The sequence below is a fragment of the Gopherus flavomarginatus genome, chromosome 7 (genome assembly GCF_025201925.1).
Source record: "Gopherus flavomarginatus isolate rGopFla2 chromosome 7, rGopFla2.mat.asm, whole genome shotgun sequence".
Classification (NCBI taxonomy): Eukaryota; Metazoa; Chordata; order Testudines; family Testudinidae; genus Gopherus; species Gopherus flavomarginatus.
The window spans coordinates 45,704,163-45,725,174 of NC_066623.1; the positions used below are offsets into that span (position 1 = coordinate 45,704,163).

At 50.0% G+C, this 21,012-nt stretch overlaps 1 protein-coding gene and 1 pseudogene across 1 annotated transcript in view; one reads left to right on the forward strand and one right to left on the reverse strand.

The window, feature by feature from the left end:
* The window catches only part of LOC127055902 (zinc finger protein 707-like), a 673,013-nt gene that overhangs the window by 525,649 nt on the left and 126,352 nt on the right, over positions 1-21,012 (reverse strand). The window lies entirely within an intron of this gene.
* Positions 2,125-19,600, forward strand: LOC127055378 (zinc finger protein 345-like; annotated as a pseudogene).

The window sequence follows — 21,012 nt, forward strand, 5'->3', positions numbered from 1 at the left end:
GCATCCTCCCTGCCCTGTCTCCAGCCAGCCCCTGATGCACCCCCCTGCCTGAAGCCAGCCATGCAGCCCTTGCCCTGCCTGAAGCCAGACCCTACCTCCAGCCAACCCCACATCCACTGGTGCACTGCACTTCCCAGGGCAGTAACCCTGCACATCTGCTTCAATGATGGGAGCAGGGAGCAGCTGGGACCCACACATGTGCACACTCTAGGGTGACCAGACAGCAAGTGTGAAAAATCGGGACGGCGTGGGGGGTAATAGGATCCTAGATAAGACCCCAAATTTCGGACTGTCCCTATAAAATTGGGACATCTGGTCACCACAGCACACCCCGAGGACTCCTGAGTTCCATTGCTGGGTTTCCTATTGGTTCCTCTGCTGGTTGTTTTCCTTTTTCTGGGGACTTTGGGCAAGTTGCTCCCCACTCTCGGGCTCTGTCCCCAGCAGTCAAATGGGGATTTCATACCTTCCCGCTATTGGAAAGTGCTGGGAGAATCTCCCAGCAAAAGCTGCTCTGACAGTGCTAAGCAGCATCTGACCAATCAAGGTCGGAGCTCACTGCCCAGGAGGAGTGCTTGGCTCTGGGGTTTCACTTCAGCCCAGTGTAGAGAGAGAGCCCTAACCATGGAGTTTGGCTCAAGAAGACCAAGTCTCCAATTTGTTAAGGGTGTTTTGAATTTCAATCCTGTGCTCCAAAGTGCTTGGTGTCAGTTGTAAACTTTAGGAGCATGCTCTCCACTCCATTTTCCAAATCATTCATGAAAATATAGAATAGTACCTGACACCGGACTGATCCCTGCCAGACCCACTAGGTTCACCCTCCCCGTTGGGCAGCTAAACATGGAGAAGGGCTCCTGGAGTCTTGGCTTTCAACCAGCTCTGCACCCACATTACACTGATTGCAGCTGGACTGCATTTCCCTCGTTTGCTTCTGAGAATGTCCTATGGGACTGTGTCAAAAGCCTTAGTAACACCAAGCTAGATCCCATCTATTGTTTACACACCTCTACCAGGCCCAGAACCCTGCCAAAGAAGGAAAGAGGATTGATTTGGAATGATTTGTTCTTGACAATTCCACGCTCACTAGTCATAAGAATCAAATCATCCTGTAGGTGCTGCTGACAAACTGAGTGTTTAAGAACGTATTGCAGGATCTCTCCAGCTATGGCAGTCAGGATAGCTAGTCTGTAAGTCCCAGAGGTCTTTTTGTTCCCCTTTGAAAGATAGGTCCTGTCTTGTTCATGGATGGGAAGATGTTCTTTTTCAGGGGTCTCAGACAAGAACTGGGGCACAACACCTGGTTTGTTAAGGCCACAAAAACGGAGGCAGGAACCTCTTCTCTGCTGCTGGCAAAGAACCACAGGTACCTAAAAGATAGGGACTCACATCTTTGAATGGGCTTTAAAAAGGCAGTGGTTAATAAGTTTGGCCCCGACAATTTCTTGTTTCCACAGACTAGACATTTTAGCAAACTTTAGAATTCCTTGGTGCTAAACACTGTGAAACTCCCCTTTCTCCTTCACAGAGGGCTTTAATACCCCTTATTTCACTTGGGCTCTAAACTGCCCATAGTTCGAGAACTGTTCCTGTTCCGATTGGACAGATGGGAGATGGGAAGTGACGTACCCAAGGGCTACACAGCAAGGCGATGGCAGAGCCAGAAAGAGAAGCAACCAGTTCTGACTCCTGTTCTAACAGATGAAAACACCCCAGAGCCCAGGAATCGAGATGGTGGGAAAATTTCATTCAAACCGTTTCTGTCTGAAAATCCCATTTAGACTAAACCAGTTTGTTTCTCAAAATCATAACAAGTGGGATGAAAGATCTTTGCAAAAATATTTTGTTGCAGAACAAAAGCATCTCCTGTTTGTCAGAGTGTGTTAAATTCTCTCCTCGCACACAAAGAGGAGACACTTACATCTCAACCATTAGATAAGATGCTTCAATCTGAGCTAAGTCGTTGCGACTATTAACAATTTCAAAATAAAAAAATACAAATAAAATAGACTATTTCAGCTAATCTATTATGTCATAATCTGCTCTGAGTAAACATGATGGGAAACTTCATATTATGCATTACTTCTAGAGTGACACTCCCAACTGGATCCGCATCCCTCACCCACCATGAGGTAGGTAAGAGCGGATCATTATTATCCCTACTTGAAAGAGGGAGAAGCTAAGGCTGAGAAAGGAGAATTGACTTGTCTTAGGTCACACAGCCCGTCAGAGGCAGTGTTGGGAATAGGACCAAAGAGCCCTGATTTTCAAACAAACCATCGGATCTTGAATTTCAGACATTGAATGACCTGAATACTGTGCTCTCAGATGAGCTCCAGACCAACAACAGTGACAGTAATTATTCAGCAAGTATTTGAGGAGAACTGCAATGTTAGAGGGAATCATCAACTGCTCAGAGACAATTAATGCAGAGAAGCAGCAAAATTAATCAAAGATAGAACTGGTTCTGACTTATTTACTTGATCTTAAAAGAGAACAACAAGGACCTGAGTCTCCTCCCTGTCAATAACCCCCTGCTCAATCAATCAGGGTAGAGACTGAGGACGGGAGGCTGAGGGTTCTCACCAGAGAGCCCAAAGGATGGCCCAGGTCACCGGTGGGGATCACTGCCCGAGCACTATTTCAGTCCCACATTTTTGGGTGGACCTTCCATAGTGGGAGCTGCAGAGAACTTAACTGCAACACACACACACACACACCTCCGTCCTGTTGTTGGGAAGGGAACAGGAGAAAGGACAAAAGAAGCAAGAGAAGAAGAGGAGGGAGGGATGGAGGAAGAGGTGAAACAAAAAGGACAAACCCTAATGTCCCCAGCGATTCTAAGGGACAAAATCCCAGGTGCGCAATAAAATTCTGTCTCCTTAAGCTCTTGTTTTCCATGCCTAGAATTCACTTGTCACCAGATAGATCAGACTGAACAGGTTTCAAACCTCCAGGAGGCTCTTACCTTCTAAACAGGGACGGCTGTTTTCTAGTAAAATCACTAAAAGGGAAGGAGGAAACTCGAAAGAGGTTCCTCCTGGCGCTCACGTTCATGACCTCAAATAATCTCTCAGTCCTCAAAGAGAGACCTGGAGAAGGAAAAGTGCTGAAGCAAAGCCACAGATGTCTCTGAGGTTTCCCTGGCCCCTCGCCCCTGTCCTGTCTGGCTGATGTCAGCATCTCTCTGTGAGGTCACCACTTCCCCACCACCTTTGACCAATAGTCTGAGGTCCTGCAAAAGGCCTTTGTGATGTCACTGCCACACCCCTCCCTTGCTGGGCTAATGTCCTGCCCCTGGCCAGGCACTTTGGAGGTTTGAGCTACTCCCTGTGGATCACCCCACTCAAGGAGCGTTCGTTCTAGGCAGCAAGCCGGCTAGACAGGAAAACATCAGACGCTGCTCCCAGTGCTACACTCAGTTTTTCAGAAATTAGTCGACTTCATGGTCAGAAGACACCATTAGAGCATCTAACCTTCATGTCACAGGCCTCCTGTATGACATAACAGCTACTTTGGGGGCAAACACATTCCAGAAAGGCATCTAGTCTTCATTAAATGACATCAGGAGATGGTGAATCCACCACTTTCCTTGGTAGCTTGCTCCTGTGGTGAATCATCCTCGCTGTTGACTATTGTACCTCAGTTGTAATATGAATTTGTCTCTTTTCACTTCCCAGCCATTGGGTCTTGTTATGCCTTTCTCTGCTCCATTCAAGAGCCCATAAATACCCAATCTTTTCTCTCCATTAAGGCCCTTCAACATTTCAATGAAATCACCTTTCAATCTTCTTTTGATAAGCTAAACAGGTTGAGCTCTTTCAATAGCTCACTGGAAGGCATTTTTCTCCAGCCCTCAGAACATTTGGTGGCTCTTTGCTGCCCTAACTCCAATTTCACAACATCTTTTTCAAATGAGGATACCAGAACTGGAGGCAGTATTAAGGTTGTATAAAGGTAAAATTAAATAGGTTGCAGAGGAGTTTTTTTTAATTTCGGCTTTTCTTGCTAAAAATTTTGTCTCTCTGCGGTGAGAAAAAACACTCCCCGAATGCCAAAATTTGAGCCATGAAAAGCGGCAGTGTGAACAGCTCATCTTAGGTGGAGCTGTGCTCCCGGTGACAAAGCTCCTGCCCCTCATTGGAGGTAGTTTGGCTTTGTTGCCGGGGAAGCTCTCTACCAGCGATAAGGAGGGCCAGACAGCGCACCTTACAATGGCATGGTTAGAGTGGCACAGCTGCACCGTGGTAAGGTGCGCGGTGTAGACACAGCCTCAAAGCTGGGGAAAGCCGACAGGCGCTGAGGAGCACAGGGTTCAGACAGAGACATCCGTTAGGAGAGGAACTATTCACAGAGATTCTCTATAGCCTAGTAAGGTGGAGAGGATGGAAGATGATAATGTACAGGTAGGTTCTGATGAGAAACAGTGAAATGAAAGAGTCTCTCTCAATTACATCATGTAATAGCAGATAGCTAAAATTGGACACATTTTAGAAGTGCTTAAATACAAAGGCTAAACGTCTAAGTACTAAGACTGGTGAATTTGAGTGCCTGGTATTGAGTGACGATATTGATAGAATAGGCATCACAGAAACCCTTGCACCCCATCCTGCACCCACATGGGGAGACTGACCTGTGTGCATGGAGCAGCTGGCATTGCTGCCCCCCACTCCTCCCTGGAACGCTGCTCATCTGGGCACCCCTAGGGGCTGTGGGATGTGGGGACAAGAAGTGAGATCATCCGAGCTCCCTGCATCCAGGTCACTTTCCTCAGCCGGGCTGCATAGCGGGAGGGCAGAGAGCAGCAGCTACTGATGCTCCCCTCACAGCACAGCCCAAGTGGGAAAAGTGACCAGGATGCATGGAGCACATAGGGTTGCTCCTTACTCCCCTCAAACCTCTATGGACCCATGGAGGAGCATTGGGGCAGGGGAGAGCAGTGAGCACCTTTGCACTGCCACACGGTGCCCTTTGACCCCTGGAGCCCTGGGCGGCTCAAGGGGGGCACCACCCCTACGGCCGGCCAGGCTCCCCAGAACGAGCAGCAGAAAACACAGAGACTGGCCACACACTGAGCAGTGGTAGCCTGGGCGGCTCGTAATGGAGGCTCAGGGGGTAGGGGTGTCTTAACATTTTTTCCCAGATTTGGACCTTAGCGTCCAAAATATGGGTGTTAGCATGAAAACCTCCAAGCTTAGTTACCAGCTTGGACCTGGTAAAGCTGCCACCAGCCAGGGATTTATACAGTGCCTGGCTCACTGTGGTCTCCCCAAAACCTTCCCCGGGGGACCCCCAGACTCAGATGCCTTGAGTGTCACAACAAAGGGGAATAAACCATTTCCCTTCCCCCTCCTCCCCTCCAGGTGTTCCCTCCCTGGGTTCCTGGAGAGATATACAGAAGCAAGCTCCGTGAATCTAAACAGAGGGACTCCCCCGTCCCTGTTTCCAGTCCTGGAAATAGAAGTACCAAGATAGCCAATCTCTCTTCCCCCTTACCCAGAGGGTATGCAAAGTCAGGCTAGTAAATCTAACACAACGAGATTTTCCCCCTGAATTCTTCCTCCTACCAATTCCCTGGTGAGCTGCAGACTCAATTCCCTGGAGTCCCCACTAAAGAAAAAATCCAACAGGTCTTAAAAAGAAAGCTTTATATAAAAAGAAAGAGAAGGACATAAAAATGGTCTCTCTGTATTAAGGTGACAAATACAGGGTTATTTGCTTAAAAGAAAAAAAATGAATAAACAGCCTTATCCAAAACGAATACAATTTAAACATTCCAGCAACAACACACATGTAAACACAAAAAAAAATATAAACTTATTGTCTTATTATTTTTGTACTTACAATTTGAAAATAGAAGATTAGAAAGGCAGGAGATAGAAAAATCACTCTCATAGCCGAGACGCCACAGACACAAGACAAAGAACAAAGAACTCACACACAAACTTCCCTCCACCCAGATTTGAAAAAGTCTTGTTTCCTGATTGGTCCTCTGGTCAGGTGTTTTAGGTTACTGGTGTTACCCCTTTATAGGTAAAAGAACATTAACCCTTAGCTATCTGTTTATGACAAGGGGGCTCAGCCTCCCCAAACCTTACACTGCCAAGGGGACAGTGGGGCCCATGATCAGGGGCCCTGGCCAAGTTAGGTCCCCCTGGAAAAGTCTCCCCTATGTCAGCCCCAGGGCTGGAGGAGCTCCCACTCCCTGCTACAGCCCGGGGGCTGCAGCAGGGGCACAGAGCTTCTCTGGTCTAAGGGCCACAGCGGGGCAGGGTTTAGGGTGACGTCCTCAATCACATCTCTGCAGTCCAATAAAAGCTATTCCTCACTCACCTACCCCTCCATCAGGACGGACTTGGTATGTTCTGCTGCCCTTCACTCATACAGGAAGGAGAATAACATTTCATTCCACTCAATCCTAAAGTGATTTGTAACCCAAGACCATCCCAAACTGGTCATTTTGGGGAAGCGGCCCCATCATGCTGCATAGCTAGGTAGAGTAGGTGTGTCTATGCAAACACAGTCTGTTCCTGAAGTCTTTCCCCAGCTCCTCACTAGGTGAGAGAGGGGAGCTCATTCAGACCCTGCTTACGCTTAGTATTTAAAAACTCCTTCGTGTCCCTATCTCTGCCGGCCTTACATTTCTCCTCCTGTCCGTTTTTTGACAGCTCAGATGAGGTGACCGAGTGGTTAAGGTGATGGACTGCTACCCCATTATGCTCTGCCTGCATGGGTTCAAATCCCATTGTCCTCAGAGGCATTTAGTCTTCACCCTCCTTTATAGACAACCATCTCCCCCTTTGGTACAAAAACAGATCAAACAATGCTGCTTGTGTTACAAAAATTGGGTCAGTTAGTAAGCTTAGAGAGGACTAATAATGCCCCTCCCCCCCAGTGTTTGGCAGAAAGCAGCACATTTATTAGCTTGATAGCTAAGCTCATAAGAAGGGATGGGGGAGGGTGTCACACTCATACTCACGCTCCCAGGACAGGCCTGGCAGTGGAGATGTCAGGATCCTTTAAGGTAAGTGTCCCACAGTGCAGCGATGGACGGTGCGATGAAGATCAGTCTCCCTGAGGTGTAATAGAATGTAACACAGCCAACCACAGGCCAGATGGGCCGGGTGAAGGGCATTCACTGGAGGTACAAAGGAGAGTGGGAAAGCCACTTCACAGGCATTCAAAGAGGGAAAGGACACAAGCTGGGGGAGTTTAACAGACCTTTTGAGCATACAGGTTATACAGAGCATACAGATCACTGCTGCTCCTACAACATGATAAGTTCTCAAGCAGCATGTTTCTTACTTTGCCCATCTGTCAATTTTGATGATTATTGATGGAAATATTTTGCCATTGGGTTGTGTGTTTATACAGAAATTGACATTTACCAACAAATACACAATTCTTCCAAGCCTGCCTAGTCTGCAGTTGATGGGTTTAGAGGGACACATTCACTCTTCCAGGTCCCCATTCCAGGCCTGTGCTCTCCAGGTTGTCAACTTCCCGCACTGCTGGGATCCTTCCCTCATCTCCCCCCAAACCACTGCCCCACCCCCACTTCTGGGGTCCCCTCCCTACACTGTCTAACTCCACTGCTGGCAGGATCCTTTCCTGTTCCTTTCATTTCCTGCCTCCACTCTGGGCAAAAGCTCTGCACTCTTCCCACACCAGAAGTTGAACCCAGGCCACCTGGGTGAAAACCAGGAATCCTGACCACTAGCCCATATGGGACTATTGTTGCATCTGACGAAGTGGGTATTCACCCACGACAGCTCATGCTCCAATACGTCTGTTAGTCTATAAGGTGCCACAGGATTCTTGGCTGCTATTATTACTACAACTCAGGCCTTGGCTACACTGGAGAGTTACAGTGTAGGTGGTGGCTTTACAGCGCTGTAATTTACTCCCCGTCCACACTGGCAAGGCACATACAGCGCTGTATCTCCCTGGCTACAGTGCTGCATGTGCTCCACCTCGACGAGAGGAATAAAGAGAACAGAGCTGGTGATGCAGCGCTGGGGTGCCAGTGTAAACAGTGATTAATCTTACTATGCTGTCACTGACCTCCGGAACCTTCCCATAATGCTTTTAAGTAGAGATAACGCTCTTTGTTTTGGTGTGATGCCTCTGTTTGTTTTGTTGTGAGCTCAAGGCTCCCAGAGCTGCTTATCTAAAAACCAAACACAGTTACTGTTTGCAGTGAATGAGCAGAGGCAGGGGGATCCCTTTGGAACACCCACAGCTGGTGTTTGCTTGAGGAGAGAAGCAGCCGGGTGGGCACGGGGGTGGGTCTGTTTTGGATCAGCGGCCTATCTGGTCTGTGAGGAAAAAAACAAAGGCAGCTATTTGCATTTAGTGAATGAGAGAGGGGTGGGGGAGGAGGCTTGAACTTGCCAGGTAGGGAGCTGACACAGTGTCAGCTCCAAAAATCCACTCGCTCTGTCTCCCCCACGCTCCGTGTCACACTCCACCCCACCCTCCTCTTTTGAAAAGCACTTTGCAGCCACTTGAATGCTGGGATAGCTGCCCATAATGCACCACTCCCAACAGCGCTGCAAATGTGGCCATGACAGAGTGCTGGTAGCTGTCAGTGTGTCCACACTGCAGCGCTTTCCCTAAACAGCTGTAGGAAGACAGCTTTAACTCCCAGCGCTGGACAGCTGCAAGTGTAGCCAAACCCTCTCTAAGCCGACCCCTTATGAGAACAGCAGGGACTAGCATGACTAGATGTCCCGATTTTGGGATCTTTTTCTTATATAGGTGCCTATTAACCCCACCCCCATCCCAATTTTTCACATTTGCTGTCGGATCACCCTAGCAGGGGTTGCACACAGGGCTGCATTAACCTTCAGGTGCTGAGGATTCCCTCTCTCCATTCCCAGAGCCTGTGATCAGGAAACAGACTGCCCCCCGGCCCCGCTGGGATCCAGGTGGGGAGAGAGACTGGGGCCCGGGGATTCCCCTTGGTGTGGCTGGCGGGGGCGGGAGGGGAGAAGCCGGAGCTGCAGGCGGGGGAAGGGCGGTGAGACATTGTGACCCGGAGTCCCTGGGGAATGAGAGGTGCTGGGGGGCAGGAAAGTGACTCTGCCCCAGGGAGCCTGGGAGAAGCCTTGAAGGCGCCTCGGCCCCAGTGGAGCTGCAGGAGGATCCGCCCGCCTGCCCCTCTGGAATGGGGAGGCCGGGGCCCGGCCGTCGTGTGGGGGGGAGGGGAGGACCCCGGGCCAGGCGGGGTGGGCGGTGTATTAAATCCCTCCCCATAGCAATGTGCTACTCCCGGGCACTGCGCATACCCAGTAACAGCCGCTGAAGCCGCTGCCCTTCCCCTGCCCGGACCAGCCGTAACGTTCCGCCGGGCGCTGGGGGCGGGGCTGAAGCGGGGCGGGGGAGTAAGAGGAAGCGTGGGAGGGGCAGGCGCAGAGCAGGAAATTGGTGGGCGGGGGGGGTTCAGGCAGCTGGAGGCAGGGTTCGTGGGGGGCTAAAGGGCACAATCCGGGCTGGAGGGAGGAGCAGGAGTTGAGCTCAGGCTCAGGGGGAGGCGCTGGCAGAGCCCCCCCCTTTGGTGTGAGGGCAGAGGTGTCGAGGGGGGAGGAGAAGCCGGAGTTGCAGGGGGGGGAGGTCACTGGGGTGGGGGGGTAGATCTGTCTCTGTGCAGCCAGGACATTCCCGGGGTGGGAGGGAGGTGAGTTAACTGGATCCTGTCCCTGTTTTTGCCACTTCCTCCCACACACACATTCTCTCAAGATTTCCCCTTTTCTCTCTCATTATCACACGTGGCTATAAAATCCAGGTAGATTCTCCTCCCCCCCCCCAATGATCAGATCTCTAATTGCCTCTGATTTTCCCTTTTCTCTCCATACTTCTCAAATGTCAATTTAAAATCTCTCCGATGGGGGGTGGATTTTCCCACCCATTTTATCTGCAGCGATTTCTTCTTGTTTGGGTGGGAAATTGTTGCCCTGGGTCATTCCCCAGAACATGGCTCCCACTGGAGTGGGATGGGATGAGGTTCCCGTTCTCTGCCAGGGCAGGGAAGGGAAGGGAGGAGCACATCCCCCGTGGAGACTGCCCAGACCCCATTTCCCAATTCCCCTGCGGCCCCCTTCCATTGTCCAGGGAGCCTTCCAGCTCCCCCCCTCCCTTAAATCAGCTCCTCAAAGGGCTCTGAGCTGCTCACGTGAATGGTTGCCCCGTGGCCGGGGGGGACCATCACATTCTGTTTATGTATTGGACAGTCATATAAAATCCAGTTCAACAGTCCCCCTTTTCCACTAGTTATTTAATAGCAACATCAAATCCCCTCCTATCTTGGTGGTTTTCTCTCATGTTATCAAATGTCGTTTGTGACAGGGTTCTCTCTGCGTGTCTCAAAGATTGATATAAAATACCCCAAACATTTGCCCCACTTCTCTCTAGTTTTTTATTTCTAATTGAATATGATGGGTTGTTTCCCAATGTGCTAAGATGCAGCCGCCTCTGGGGTGGATCCATGGTGGCCATTATTTGCTAGTGACAGCCCGTGGATCTTTCTTGCCCTCCAGGCCTTCCATTCTCCTGTTAAAGAAGCACTCCCCAGGCTCCCTCTGCCTGTGTGACTGGCCAGCAGGAGGTGGTGTTAACTTTCTAGCCACTTCTCACACTCTGTGAGGTAACACTTGCAGGGGTAGGGAAGGTGTCTGTGTGGGGAGATTGCAGCTGAAGGGGCATTGTGGTAGGGGGAGGCCTCTGGGTGGCTGGGCAGGGGGTACCCTAGTCAGGTTGGTGGGTTGTGGAGGTTTGGGGTTTTCGGGGGTGATGGTTCTGATGTGCCCATCCCTGAGGCTATGGGTCCTGGAGGTGGGTATCGCTGGGGGCCTGGTGGCTGCAGAACAGTGGGGGTGGGTGTCTCTTGGGGAGGCTGGACAGAGGGTTAGAGGGAGCCTGGTTCTGTGCCAGGGGCTCTGTCTGTGCTTCCCCCGCTGGTTCCTGGTTTTGTTGCCATGCCCAGTGCACAGAGCTGGGGGAGGGGATCCCTGGCACTAGATGAGCGCAAGCCAGGGAAGCAGAGTGATGGGTCGCACTGTTAAGAATCAGGGAGTCACACTGGGCAGAGGAGGGGGTCCCAGGCAAATGTCAGGGTAGATCGTTCTGGAGGGTGGGGAAGTTCCTAGGCAGGCAGTGAGGGACTGAATTCCCAGTGGGGGGTGGGGTCCCTTGAGGGGCTCCCTGGCTGCTGGGGGCTCTTGGTGGGGGGAACCCTTTGGGATTCCCAACCTGGCAATCATGGTGTGGTGGGGGTTCTCTGGCCGGTGGGGCTTTGAGGGGTATCTGGGGTCCCTGGCCAGGGACTCTGGGGGCTGCGTCCCAGGGAATATCTGATGGGATCCTGGCTCGGGGGTGTCTGGGGCCCCTGGCTGGGGGGTCTGGGCTCTGGGTACTAGGGGGTGTCTGGGGGCTGCTGCTAACCATGATCCTTCTCTCTGGTCAACTTGTACCAGAGTTCTGGCTCCTAGTCACCAGGTCACTAAGTCCATTCCCCAGTCATGTGCCCTGTCACTGTGATAACTTTATGTCAACTTAGCAAACACTGTTCGCGTGAAATCACAGAATTTACTTTTCTCCTCTTTTGAAAACTGCAGGAACTTTCGGTTCCGTTTCGAAAATTTTTGCCCCCAGTCCTTGTCCTAGATCTGCGGGGGTGAGGGAGGTGGGAAGGGAGTCAGCACTGCCACACGATGGTCTTTTCCACAGCGTTCTAAACTCATTCTTTCTGAAATCCGGTGTCTTTGAGACCGTTGTTATTCCAGAGTCACTGTATGGAAAGACAAGGAGTGATTCCAGATGGACAGTGGGTCAAATGAGATCAGCCATTCTCCCTGTGAGGAGGGGCTCCCATTAGCTGCTCTCCACAGAGAGCTAAAGGGGGGAAGCTGCTCATACACTCTGTCCCTCTCTGCTCAGGATATTGGGGTTCAGCTTCCTGGGTCAGATGCTGCAGCCTCCATTGTGATCTGGGAGACCAGGCTTGGCAGCTGCTGCTCCCCCAGTGGGGCTCTGTGCTGGGAAGTGACCTTAATTAAAGCTTCTTCTCTGCCCGGCCCAGGGGATGACTTTCTGCAGCTGGTCCTAGCCCCCTAGGGCAGTCCTGGGCCCTGTTACTACTAAATTCTGAGCCAGAGTCTCCAGGTAACTGAAAGACCTCAGGGAATGTCCTAGGGTCTGGCAAGAAGGTGACTCTGCACAAACAACACCACCTCATTTCTCCTCCCATTAGCGGTTTCCAGGAGGAAATCCAGCCATAGGAGAGCAAAGCCCCCAGGAATGGGACTGTCCCAGCCAGAGGGGCAGGGAGAGAGGACAGGGGAAGGAGAGACTGAAAGGGGCAGTGGGACAAATGAATGTGGGGGAGAGATTTCCAACTCTCTAGTCCACCCAGACACATGTATTGCTGCATCCTGGGGCAGAACCACTTTCCAGAGAACAAAACAAGGATCAGACAGAGCAAAAGCCAGTTCCTGACTCCATATTCTCCCTTCTGGGGTGTGGCTGCCGTGGGGTCAGTGTCTGAGGGAATCCCCCACAGTGACTCCTTTGGTTCTGCTCTTTTCTAGCCTTGTGTTCAGAGAAGGGGTGAGGGGAGAGAGAAGGGAGGTTAAAAATGTGTCTGTGGACTTAGCCTGGCAGGAGGGGCCAGGTCTAAATTGTAATAAACAGATTGAGCATATCCCAGCATGACAGAATCTAGGGTGTCTGTCTGCAGGGAAAGGGCCTGGGGGAATTGTGATGTGAAATTAACTAAAACCGGTTCTGAAACGCCCACAACTGCCCTTCTCCCCCAGACAGGCTGCAGAATGTTTTGCTCCAGCTCATCCCAGCCTGGCGTGGGACAGGGAAGAGAAATGGCTGCAGTGGAGTCAGTCCAGGTAGAGATTATCGGGGGGTTGCTGGTGGGTTCCTGCTGGAGGAAAGGGAGAGCAAATACACCAGAGGTGGGAAGGTTTGCAGAGTCTGGTTTGGAGGTTGGAGCGGGGCAGGAAATTCACAGCGTGGGGAAAGGAGGAGGCCAGGGTGTGGCAGACCTGCTGGGAGTTATTTACTAAGTGGCCTAGATTCTAGGAACAGACCCAGGAGGTTTGGAGGTGGAAATGCCCTAATTTGTGAAGAGAGAAAATAACCCACCTACATGGAGCTAGTCAAACTGACCAGACTCCTAGTGCTGGAGCCTGACCTCATTAACCATCAGCTGCTGTGAGATATAAAGGGGACACCCATGAGTCAGGCTTATTGGAGCTGCCTCTCCCTTCATATCCGGCTCCTCACAATGAGGAGGGTGTTGGGCATCCTACCAGCGAGCTCTCCCTGGACCCTGCTAGGGGCTCCATCTCCTGTATCAGTCAGTGGCTAGTAGGGGGGTGATGGATATGCTGGGAGAGATAAGAGGCTCTCTCTTCATCCCCTCACCCTGGCATTTGCTGGATACTCTGAGCCAGGTCGAGGTGGGACTCTCCTGACTATGATCCACCCAGAGCTTCCATTTGATTCACTCTTCTCTGCCACAAATAGTGGGGCTGTGAGTGGGGCAGCAAGTCCTTAGTGTTGGACTTTTACTCTTTCAGGGGCTGGTGACCTTCAAAGAGATGGTTATGTATTTCACCAGGAAAGAGTGGGCTCTGCTGGACCCCACTCAGAGAGCCCTCTACTGGGATGTCATGCAGGAGAACTATGAGACTGTGACCTCGCTGGGTAAGGGTTCCTGTTCCTTCTGTTCTTGGAAGGGGAAATGAAGAGTGAAGGTTCACGCCACCCCCACAATGCCATCTGTACCCTCTCCTGTTTCAGCATCACCCCAATAGGCCAGTGACACACATAATACCAGAGACCCTCCTCTGCTGCAGAACACTTTGGGAACAGAGCACAGGAGCCGTATTGCACAGTGTCAAATATCTCCTGTTTGCTCAAGTGAAACTGGGGGTTAGGTCTGGCATAACTGTCCCATACCCCTAATCATTTTTGTTGCCCTTTTCTGAACCTTTTCCAATTCCAATATATCTATTTTTGAGATGGGGGGACATGTGCATGCAGTATTCAAGATGTGGGTGTATCATGGATTTATTTGCTGTTTTTACAAATATGATCTATGAGATATTCTGTCATATCTATCACTTTCTTAATTATTTCCTACATTGTTCACTTTTTTTCACTGCTGCTGCACATTGAGTGGATGTTTTCAGAGAACTATCCACAGTGACTCCGAGATCCATCTCTTGAGTGGAAACAACTAATTTAGACCCCATCATTTTGTATGTATAGTTGGGATTGTGTTTTCCAATGGGCTGCACTATGTGCTATCCTGTCATCTAGTACTGCTGAGATCCTGGATTCAGTAATATCCCTGCCCTTCCTGTTCCCTTTCTCCACCGAACCCCGTCAGCCCATGCTGCCTGTTCCCAGCTTCCCCAGGATTCTCGCACTGTCTCTGAACCTCTCTGTCAGCATGAAGCAGTGCCAGGGACACTTGCCCTCTGTCTGGAGTCTTCGATTTCTGGGACATGGATTTACTTTCTCTGTGTTGTAAGAGGCTCTGTCATAATGAGTGTCTGTGATGTTACCCAGAGTACCATCTGGACTGTTAAATAGCTGTCCCCTCAGTCCTCCAGCATGGGGTGCCTTTTCCACTGTTTTCCCGCGAGAACAGCCCCTCTTGGCCAATTAACACACAGTCTCCAGCATGTAACTCACTCCCAGCTACACAGTATTGAGTGCTGCTAGACAGCCACTCATGAATTACACCTCAGGAGAAAACCAGCAAATTCTCAAGTGCCCAACTTTCCTCCAGAAATGTGCATCTTGCACTGTCCAGCACGCTACTGACCGACCCAAGCTCATATGAAGTCTGTCATTTCATCAGCGGAAAATGACATGCACCAGCTTGTTATCTCAAACAGAGTTTCCAACACACTTCAATCCATACATACTGGTTAGATGAACAATAAACCAAGATTGTTAACTACCAAAAACTAAAACTAGGCCCAGTCCATGAAAGGGGCACTCCCAGGAGAGACTGTATAAAGGCTGGAACATGAAACACCTTTGTAAACCTGAGACAGCTGCCTTGGGGACAATGACAGGGAGAATCCCCCAAAGTGACTCCTTTGTTTCTGCTCTTCTCTGGCCTCCGATTGTTCCTTCCAACGTGGAGTACTTTGCACTTGTCTCTACTGAATTTCATCCTATTTACTTCAGATCATTTCTCCAGTTTGTCCAGATCATTTTGAATTTTAATCCAATCCTCCAAAGCACTTACAACCCCTCCCAGCTTGGTGTTGTCTGGAAACTTGATACGTGTAAGAGAGAGACTGTTACTGGGAGGGTTTCCCCATGTGTCAGAGGGTTACACCCTGGTGGGAGGGGGCTAGGCCTGTACTGGAATAAGGTCACTCTGTGCTTCACAGTGTGCTAGAACCTAGAATGTGCATTAGCAGGGGAAAAGCTGGGGGGAATCGGCTTGGGGAATGGACAAAAGCCTAGTCTGAATTCTCACACCTTGCCCTTTTCACCCCGGCAGGCCAGAGAATAACATCCATGTTTCGCTGCAGATCATCTCGTCCTCCCAGGGGCAAGGAAATGGCTGCAATGGAGCTGGCTCAGGTAAGAGATTATCAGGGTGGCGGGTTCTGCTTGGAGGTTGTGGAGCAGTAAATGCATAAGAGGGTGGGAATTGCTAGAGGTGGTGGGAAGCAGGAAATATCTCGGGTGGAGAAAGGGAGGGGACAGCATGTGACAAACCTGCTGAGACTTGTGTAGTGTAGGGCGTGATGGGTTGTCACCTCCAGGAGGCAGTTTGTGGAGCTTCTGGGAACTGCTGTGTCCTCTAACCCTCACGCTGGGCTGGCCCTTCTCACACTGCTTTGCTGGAGATTTCGCCAGCCTCTCCAGGGCCTGTTATCACCCAACACAACAGCAGGTGGCGCCATGCAGCCAACTAAGCTACCTGAGTGCGTTACCTAAGCCACTCAAGGACAGATAGAAGACAAGAGCCAATTTCCCACTCCCCAACCTTGCACACTTGCTGTAGTATAAATCCAGAATGATACCATCTTATAGTGCACAGGGATCTCTATAATGCAAGCTCATTAATGTAGTTCCCCTTCCCCTCGATATGGGACAGATGTGCACAACAAGCTGAGATTTTCCCCAGACACTTCACTCAAAATACGCTGGTTAAGATAAAGCATCAAACAAGTTTATTAACTGCAGAAAGATAGATTAAGTGATTATAAGTGATAACAAACAGATCAAAGCAGATTATTTAGCAAATAACCAAAACTCAGACTAAGCCTAAGATACTAGATGAATAGAATTTGAATTAGCAATTTCTCACCCTGACTGATGGTACAAGCAGTCCCCCAAGTTTCCATACACAAGCTAGAAATCTCTTGATCCTGGGAGCAGCACTTCCCACACATCCGTTTTTGTTTCTCAGGTGTTTCCAGAAGTTCTCTTGTGTGGAGAATGAGGCCAAGAGATGATGTCACACCCCACCTTATGTAGCTTTTCCATATGGTGGGAACCTTTTGTTCCAAACTCAGTTCCTAGTCCAGTTTGTGGAAAAATACAGGTACTAAAATGGAGTTTAGTATCATGTGGTCTGGTCACAGGCCCTGCTGAGTCATAGTAGCCATGACTCACCTAGATGTAGGTATCTCTGACCCCACGAATCCACTAAGACATGACAGGACCTCTCCAGCATCGACATAGGTATCTGTGCCCACACAACCCTCCTAAAACCCCCGAAACCCCTCCAGCCTAGACGCAGGTATCTGTGCCCAGCATGAACCACCTAAGGTCCCTGGAACCCCTCTTGCCTGGATGAATGTATCTGTGCCCCTTACAAACCCCTAAGCGGATCCCTATAGCCCGGACGTAGATATCTGTGCACCCTCACGAAACCACTGATCCTCCTAGCGACTCCTACAGCATGGAAGTAGGTATCTGTACCCCAAAATGCCCCAAAGCAACCCCAGGACCCCTACAGCCTCGATATAGGTATATGTGCCCCCCCTCACAAATCCCTAATACCCTCAGAACTCCTCCAGCCTGGACATAGATATTTGTGACTTCCAGGAACCCCCAAAGCCCTCCCCAGGACTTCTCCAGTCCCTACATAGGAATCTGTGCCCCACACCAGCCTTCTAAGTCCCATAGGGCTCCCACCAGCCTAGTTATAGCTATGTGTACGCCACACAAAGCCCCTAAGCTCCCCAGGGCCCCCTCCAACTGGTACGTAGGTATCTGCGCAACCACAACCCCTTTAGTCCCCCAGGGAATCCTCCAGACCATACATAGGTTTCTGTGACCCTTACCAACTCCCTAAACCCCCAGGGACCACTACAGCCTGGACGTATGTATCTATGCTCACCACAACCCCCTAAGCCATCCAGGGACCTCTCCAGCCCTGACGTAGATATTTGTGCCCCTCATGAAGGCCCTAATGCCCACCAGAACGTCTCCAGCCTGGACGTAGCTATCTGTGCCCCCCACGACCCCTAAGCCCCCCAGGGATCTCTACAGCCTCTACATAGGCGTGATGCTCTGTGCATTACCCTGCGTGGCCACATGGTGTCACTGTTCCTCTATGAGAGAAATGCTCTGTGCATTACCCTGCGTGGCCACATGGAATCACTGTTGCTCCATCCAGGAAATGCTCTGTGCATTTCCCTGCATGGCCACATGGTGTCACTGTTGCTCCATGCAGGAAATGCTCTGTGCATTACCTGGTGTGGTCACAAGGTGTCAATGTTGCTCCATGCGGGAAATGCTCTGTGCATTACCCTGCCTGGCCACACAGCGACACTGTTGCTCCATGCGGGAAATGCTCTGTGCATTACTGTGATGAAGTAGGGACTGTCTGTGTGGGGGATGGGAGAGCAGGGGGTGACTTTAGGACTGGACACGTGCTCAGCCTGTAACCTGAGCTAGGCGGGGGGAGGGGTCAGCACCTTTGCCTGGGAAGCTGGACACACGAAATGGCCAGCTGGAGGGAGTTGGGTTAGTACACTTTCCGTTTTAGTCTCGGTGGTTGGAATTCAGGGATTCTCAAACTCAGAACTAAGTTTCCTGAACCCCTAGAAGGACTTGATTGTGGGGTCCTGCTTGTGCCTCCAAGCTCTGCTGTAACCTTCGCTCCTGTTGTCCAATAAACCTTCTGTTATACTGGCTGGCTGAGAGTCACTGTGAGTCCCAGGAAGTGGGGTGCAGGACTGGACTCCCCCACACTCCGTGACATACCCTAAGCCCCTCCGAGACCCCTGCAGCCTGGACGTAGGTATCTGTGCCTCCCACCAAACACCTAAGACACTCAGAGACCCCTCCAGCCTGAACTTAGGTATCTGTGCCCCCCACAAACCCTCTAAGCCCCCGAGGGACCTATACAGCCAGAACATTGGTATCTGTACCCCATATAGACTCCATAAGCCCCCTGGGATGCTCCAGTGTGCACGTAGGTATATGTGCCCCTCAGAAACCCTCTAAGCCCCCAGGAACCCCTACAGCCTGGACGTAGGTATTTGCACTCCCACAACCCCCCTAACTTCCCCCTCCCGGGACATCTACAATCTGGACGTAGATATCTGTGCCCCTCACGAAACGTCTAACCCCCCCGGGAACGATACAGCCTGGACATACATATCTGTGCCCACCAGAACCCCTAAAACCCACTGGTACCCCTACAGCCTGGACATAGGTGTCTTTGGCCCCCACAAATCCCCTAAGACTCCCAGGATGCCTCCAGCCTGGATGTAGGTATCTTTGCCCCCCACTACCCCAAGCCCCCCTGGTAACCCTACAGCCTGGATGTAGGAATATGTGCAGAATGCCGTGAGTGGAGGAAAAGTTTCACTCACAGATCAGCCCTTTCTAGACATCAGAGGATCCACACAGGTGAAACACCCTATGAATGCAGTGAGTGTGGGAAAACCTTCAATAACAGCTCAAACCTGATTACCCATCAATGAATTCACACAGGGGAGAGGCCGTATAAATGTTGTGAGTGTGGGAAAACCTTCACTCGCAGATCAGGCCTTTCTGTTCATCAGATTATCCACACAGATGAGAGGCCCTATGAATGCCGTGAGTGTGGGAAAAGCTTTATTACCAGCTCAGCCCTTTCTAAACATCAGAGGATCCACACAGGGGCAGGCCCTATGTATGCAGTGAGTGTGGGAAAACCTTCAATCACAGCTCAAACCTTATTACCCATCAAAGAATTCACATAGGGGAAAGGTCGTATAAATGTTGTGAGTGTGGAAAATGCTTCACTCACAGATCAGCCCTTTCTGAGCATCAGAGAACCCACACCAGTGAGAGGCCCTATGAATGCCGTGAGTGTGGGAAAAGCTTCACTGACGGATCAGCCCTTTCTAGACATCAGAGGATCCACACAGGTGAAAGGCTCTATGAATGCAGTGAGTGTGGGAAAACCTTCAATCGCAGCTCAAACCTTATTACCCATCAAAGAATTCACACAGGGGAGAGGCCGTATACATGCTGTGAGTGTGGAAAATGCTTCATTAAGAGTTCGGCCCTTCATCAGAGAATCCACGCAGGGGAGAGGCCCTATGAATGTTGTGACTGTGGGAAAACCTTCTCTTGGTTCTCATCCCATGTTAACCATCAGAGAATCTGCAAGGGAGATCAACATTGTAACAATCTCTAGGGCTGTCAAGGCTTTCTTTTCTTTAATACTTTTCCTGATTCCCACCCACATAGTAAGTTTTAAAGCTCTTTGAACTGTTTGCAGCACCGTTATCCCTCAGCTTGTCCAGATGAGTGGCCCATTTTTGCCTTTTCCAGTTCGCCCTTTTTTGAGATGGACCAATTTGTCCTTTCTATTGTCCCACAAGTAATTTGAGTGTGCCCTTCCTATGAGGAATTAGGGAACGCCACATTTGTACCATTCCTCCTATTGCAAAGTTACTGTTAGTCACCAATGATACTGATTGTATCATTACCAGTTGTTCTCACGTTGCTCTGGGATGTGCTGAAGAGCAGTTATATTGGGAATTTTTCAAATTAGATGTAAATGAAGAGGAGTAGGGGCAGGGAAAAAGTATAATTTCAGCTTCCATGACACTGGAAGGAGATGGGGTGACTCAAAGATTCCCTCCTTCCCCTTCACTGCAGAACTTTTACTTTTTGCCTGGGCCATGCAGAGTTTATGTTCATCACATTCTATCCATCCACTTCTGATAAGTGTCATGTGATGAAGCATTCTCTATTGTCTGTGCTTGCAGATGATGTTTTTACTACTTTAATCCTATATCAGAATCGCTGTGACTGGAGATGAGTGTCAAAAGTCCTGGGAGGGGAATTCAAATGCATTCCAAATAGAGTGTGATCATTTAGAATTTAAATCCCAGGTTCCATCTATTGTATAGCCACTTCTGGCAAGAGGGCTGTTTTTCCCTTATTATGAGGATGCTAGGATACTAAACGTTTTGTAAATAACATAACTGACTATGGAGACAGGGATGAGGGAAGCAGGTTTGAATGGATCAGAGGACAATGTGGTGGGAGAATCTCTTGTCCCAGTTCTGAATAATCAGATGTAACCTGCTCCGGAATTTCACTTGACACTTTCTTTGTAATGTATTCTCTCTCTGTGATATGGGTTTCTGTCTTTCCTGAAGGCTGTTTGGTCACCCAATTGGATATTAGTTCAGTTTGATAGGATGTAGCTCAGATTTATTGAAGAATTTAAGACAATGACCCTTTGCTAAAATCCTCATTTATGATTTCAGCTTTGCTTTTTTCCCATCCCGCCATGATGACATGGAGAAAGTTGAAGTGCAGTTCTATCAACAGGAGAGAACTCTCTAATTTACTGGACAGGCTAACAAAGAAACAGCAGTGATTTAAAACCTCCACTCAGAAATGGTGAACAACAGCACAACCCCAACTAACTGAAGGAAGTGCATATGATCACAGTGTATTTCAGTTGTTTAAGGTAATATTGTCTCGGATGATCTGGGAAGAGAATTC